The sequence below is a fragment of the Podarcis muralis genome, chromosome 13, assembly GCF_964188315.1.
Source record: "Podarcis muralis chromosome 13, rPodMur119.hap1.1, whole genome shotgun sequence".
NCBI classification, from domain to species: domain Eukaryota; kingdom Metazoa; phylum Chordata; class Lepidosauria; order Squamata; family Lacertidae; genus Podarcis; species Podarcis muralis.
This window is the reverse complement of record NC_135667.1, coordinates 8,071,541-8,077,540: the sequence shown is the minus strand read 5'-3', so window position 1 is coordinate 8,077,540 and position 6,000 is coordinate 8,071,541.

Sequence of the window (6,000 nt, the reverse complement as noted above, 5' to 3'; positions counted from 1 at the left end):
AGAAATGACATTTTCCCCTTACTGAGCTGCAATATCTAATCAACTGAGGAGCATCAGGTATATATCTCCCCTCACTGTGATCTCTCCCACCCCCTTCTGCCCAGTGCTTTGTTTCTGAGCTGCAATCTATGACTTAATGAGTAGAATACTAGTTTAGCAGCAGAGAACCTGGACTTCGAGAGGATGGAGTCATGGAAAAAATTGACAGTGCCAGGGATCTCTAAGGCCAGAACAATATGGGCAAGGATGGTCACACAGCTTCTTCCCACTTTTGTAATTGTCCTTGAAAAAGGACCCTGGAAACATCAGTGAGAAAGGACATAAGGACAAGGTCAGAATCAAGGCAAAGGACCATCCCATCTAGCCTTCTTTTCTAGGAGTGCCCAACCAGATGGCCCTGCAAGCCCACAAAGAGATCATGAGCACAACCACATTCTCCATATCCCTACTGTAACAAATTTGCCACTGTTTGTGCTCCTAAAAACAACAACAGAGAATTGCCTTGGTCAGATATCAAGAAGGGAAACAACATGTTTGCTTCCAAGAGTGCCAGTCAAAAGAACTGGCTCTCAAGAAGTAATTATTCCCCCTGTAATTATCCAGAAGACTATAATCTCTTCAACTGTTGAAAACTCCAAATGCTTTCTAGAAGACAGGAGAAAGAAATCAAGAAGCCATTCTGAAAGTGGTTATAAATATACTTTAGCCAAATTGAGAGCTTGGGAGTAGGGGGCGAAAGGCAGGGGGCCAAATTTCTGTCTGTTTGCTTTCAGACAGTTTTCTCTTTTCTCCATCTGCTCAGCCACACTTGATATCAGAGTGTTGGAAATTTCAGTTACTAATCAAGGCACACATTTGCAGATCTTCAGTTCTCAAAATTTTGCTTCTTCAATAGCTTCAATAGCTGCTGCATTGCCAAGACCCAGCACTATGCACAATACCCTGATCTACAATGAAGCCTAAGATACTGTGGTTCTTTCTGATGCTGCTTTTGTTGCCTCCCATAGTGGGCAAAGCAGACACTATGAAATGCCCAATGACTCATTACCTCCCTGTTCCACAGGAATGGTATGAGCCAGGTGACCTTCACATTGGTGGGATTGCTTCACATATCATCTACTCTCCCTATACATTCTTCTTCAAAAACCAGCCGTCACCAGAGCACTTTGACACGGCATAGTAAGCATCCTTTCCCTGTCTATATCTTCTTGGCTTGTGTAGTTCACAAAGAACAATGCAATGAATCACCAGAAAGCACAGGAGTAATCAATCCAAACAAGGGGAGCCACGATTCAGGGAGTAGGGATTTTAAAATGTTATTAATAAAAGTTTGGATTTGGGTGGGTCTGTGTCTAAGAAATAAGAACAGTTATGAAAATGAGTTTTTTAAAAAAATTGGATACATATTAGTGCTCAGATGTTGTGGTGGGAAATATTTTGCAATATGCTGAATTTTACATGTTTGTAAACTCAAGACAGACCTTCATGTTGGGTTCATAATAGGCATTGGCAAATCTGTCTAATTCTTATTTTCAATGTTTCTCCCTTTTTGAGTCTTAATATTAGTTTCCCACATTTATACATCAATTTGATTTTAATTATTAGTCCACATGAGAATTAATCAGCATCTGCTGCAGAATTTCTGATACCTTTTGTACAAAAACTCAATATTATACACATTTTGGCATGACACAGAAAATGAAAGCTTTCTGCTTTCTGGGAAAGCTCAAAGGAGAAACAAGTGATGTTTCAAAACTACCAGTACGCCCTCAGATTTCCTGAATTATATTTGAGCTGAAGAGGGAGGTTTAAATTACCTGAGAAATCTGACAATAAAATAAAATAATTTTATTACAATCTAAATGAGATGGAGGAAGAAATGACCACTATTTGTTGCATGCACATTTAATGCATTGTAGAGTTCTCGTCTGATATTATAAATGGACTCTCCTTTCAGTTTCGTGACAAAGTTCTATCAGCACATCCTGGCCTTGGCATTTGCTGTGAAAGAGATAAATGAGAACCCCAGGATCTTGCCTAACGTCACACTTGGGTTCCATATCTATGACAGCTACAACAATGCAAAGATGACTTACCAGAGCACTCTTGAACTCCTTTTCAAATCCTCTAAGTTTGTCCCCAACTACAAATGTGACACCCAAAAAAATCTCCTAAGCATCATTGGAGGATTTGACTCTGATACTTCTTTCCAAATGTCTGAGATCATAGGCCACTACAAGATTCCACAGGTAAGGTCTACCAATGTGGTTCTGAGATCCCCACCCCCCACAAATTTTACTCTTGCCATTCTAGGAGTAATTCTGTGTTTCAAAACATGGAAGGGATATGACAGATATTAGGCATGGATTTTAGTCCAGCAGATGTGCACTTCATGTGGAAATCACAATTCAAATTGCTGAAGTGAATCAGAGTTATAGGCAGGTGTCCGTGCCAAGAAAACCTAATCCCATTAAGTACTTTTTAATTCCAATACAGGATTGCTCCTTAATAATAATATTAAAAAGGTTGATGGATGAGAACTCATAGAAAGTGTATAATATTAGCATAACTTGGATTTAACTCTCATAAGATCAATTGATTGCTTCAATGAGTTCTTGTTGTATCAAAAGACCTATATACACAATGTTTTATTGATTTTATGTACAATCTTTACAACAGAGAACTTTACAACCAAAATAAACCTTTACAACAGAAGACCTTACAACCAAAATAAACCAAGATAGAAGGAATAACATAACTCTCATGTTTTTATTTGTACTAAATTCTTCTCAGATTTTCTCATTTTACTATTTAACTTTAATCTTCTTCTTTTAATTCCTTGTTCTTAACCTCCTAAATTGCATATTTGTCCGCTCCAATTTTCCAATTACTGCCTTATTCCTCCCTCCTCCTTTACCCATTACTTATTTTCAGCTATGTGCGATCTTCATACTGTTATTTCTTGTTGTGTTGACAGCTATTGAATTTGTCTTGTAATATTCTCTTGTATTCTTGTGTACTTCAGGCTATTGCATGTTAAATTTAATATTACCATAACTTGGATTCAACTCTCATAAGATCAATTGATTTCTTCATAGAGTATGTGTTGTATATACACAAAAAATAATCCAAAACTAGTTCTACAATATTTCTTAATTTCTTCCAGCTCATCTATGGCTCATTTCCTCCAGAGAAAGGTCTCACAAGTCTTACCCGCTCCTTTTACAGCATGGTTCCCAACTCAGCTCTTCAGTACACAGGGATTATCAGACTGCTTAAACATTTTGGATGGACGTGGGTTGGGCTCTTTGCAGACGATGGAGTCAGTGGAGAATCTTTCTTGCATGACATGGAAATCTTGCTTAGACAGAATGAAATTTGTTCGGCTTTCATAGAGAGAATCCCAGAAGAATTTCATTCAGATAGTATTCCTGAACTTTATAAGACTTACTGGAGATTGTCTGCACCATTCATTGATAATACAGTCAGTACATTTCTAATGTACGGAGAAACTGTGGTAATCGCATGGCTGACAACTGTTATATTCATGCAAGATCCTGAAGGTTTCGGACTTAGATCAATTAGAAAAGTGTGGATTATGACATCTGAGATTGATTTCATATTATTAGACTTTCAAAGGGGTTGGGACCTTCAATATTTCAACGGTGCCATTTGCTTCACAAGTCACTCAAATGATCCTCAGGGGTTCAATCATTTTCTTCAGAGTAGAAAACCTAATAGTTGCTTGAGAGATGGATTTCTCACGTGCTTCTGGGAGAAAGCATTTGAATGTAACCTTCCAAATGGCAATTTCTCATTAATATACAATATACCCTGCACTGGGGAAGAGACTCTGGAGAGCCTTCCTGGGCCTTACTTCGAAATGCGTATGACTGCCCACAGCTACAGTATCTATAATGCTGTCTACGTTGTGGCCCATGCTCTTCATATCATGTACTCATATCGATCCAACTACAGAGCAATGGTGAGCAGAAAAAGGTTCGAACTTCCAGAAGTACAGCCTTGGCAGGTACTGTGTGTGGACTGTATTCTTCCCATTAGTTTGACTCAATCGATCCTTCAGTAACCACTATTAGTGGTTACTATTAGTAAGCATCTATTAGTAACCACTGTTAAGCATCTTATTTCATGATGGCTTTGGGATTCTGCATTCCTCCCGTTACTGAGACTGAAAAGAATTTTACCTGTTACTGTCTCATCAATTTTCACCTGCCATATTAAAATATCTTATATTTCTGTATTTTTGTATACTATCTAAACAATATTACCGGTAGGTAGGAATGGTTGTTCTAGGTTTATTACTTCTGTACACCCAATAGTATTTAGGGTTGGTTGAATTTTTCAGTGAGCTGAAAGATGGGTGTATTTCTGTGGATACATCATCCTTTTTCTTTTTTACTTTTTAAAATAGTTTTTATAGAGTTTTACATTTTTTATCATAAAAATACCAACATATCAGATAACAAAAGAATATATTCCCCAGATCCCCTCCCCTTGACCTCCCTTAACTACCTCTTCTGGTTCTTTACATATTAATTCCCCTGTTTCTGTATTATATCTACATATTGAGATCTTTATATCAAATATTATTCTCCTTGTTTATTAATTGTAAGCGTTTACTCAAACTTTCTTTGCATTGTTTCTGTAGGTACCTCATAAATGATTCCCAGTCTTTTTAAAATTCTCTATTGTCTTTGTCTTTCAGTTAGCTTCACCATTTCAGCGTATTCCATCAATTTTTCTTGCCATTGTTCTTTAGTTGGTATTTCGTCGCTTTTCCATCTTTGGGCTAGCAATATCCTGGCCACTGTTGTAGCATACATAAAAAGTTTCTTCTTCTCTTTTGTTCTAAAAGGTCCTTATGTTTTTCCCATGCTTTTAAAAGTGATCTCCTAATTATATGATTATGGAATGCTTTATGTACTTTCCCTTTATTATACCACAGATACACATACCATCCAAATTTGTTATTGTGTCCTTCCAAATCTAACAAATCTGTGTTTTCTAATTTAATCCAATCCCAGATTCAAGTAACATAAGCAGCTTCATAATATAATTTGAAGTCTGGAAGGGAGAAACCTCCCCTGTCTTTAATATCTGTAAGTATTTTATGTTTTATCTTTGGTTTCTTCCCTTTCCATATACATTTTGAGATATCCTTTTGCCATTTTTTAAAGCATGCTATGTTACTTATTACTGGTATTGACTGGAACAAAAACAACATTTTTGGCAATGTGTTCATCTATTTCATCTATTCATCTAATTGCAGCTATTAAGCTGCAATTCTTCCTAATAATGATAAATTCATTCTGCCCCATATTTTTTACATTTCTTTTTATTTCATTCCAACACTTTTCATAATTGTCTTTATAAAGGTTGATATTCTTAGTTGTAAGCCAAATTCCTAAATATTTGACTTTCTTATAAATCTCTATTTCTATAGTCTGGAAAATTTCTTTTTTATCTAATTCTGATAAATTTTTAGCCAACAGCTGAGTCTTATTTTTATTTAGTTTGAAGCCTGCAACTTGCTCAAATTCCTTTATTTTTTCTAAAATCTTATTGTCTTCAACTGTAATTAAAAGGTCATCAGCATATGCTTTCAATTTTTAAGCTTTTTTCCCTACCAGGATTCCTCCAATGTTTTTGTCAGCCCTAATGTTCCTCACCAGGACTTCTAGGACCAGAATAAATAGTAAAGGTGATAACAGACATCCCTGTATTGTTTCCTTCGGTATCTTACATTCATCTGTTACCACCTGATTCACAATAAATTTAGCTTTTCAATCTGAATATATTGCAGAAATTCCTTTCCTAAATTTTTCTACAAAATCCATTTCTTCAAGGATTTTATTCATCAATTCCCAAGAGACATTATCAAAGGCTTTTTCGGAATCTATAAACATTAATGCTGTTTGTTTTTCATTTCTTACTTCCAGGTATTCTCTGACGTCTATAATATATTATCTTTCATTTGTC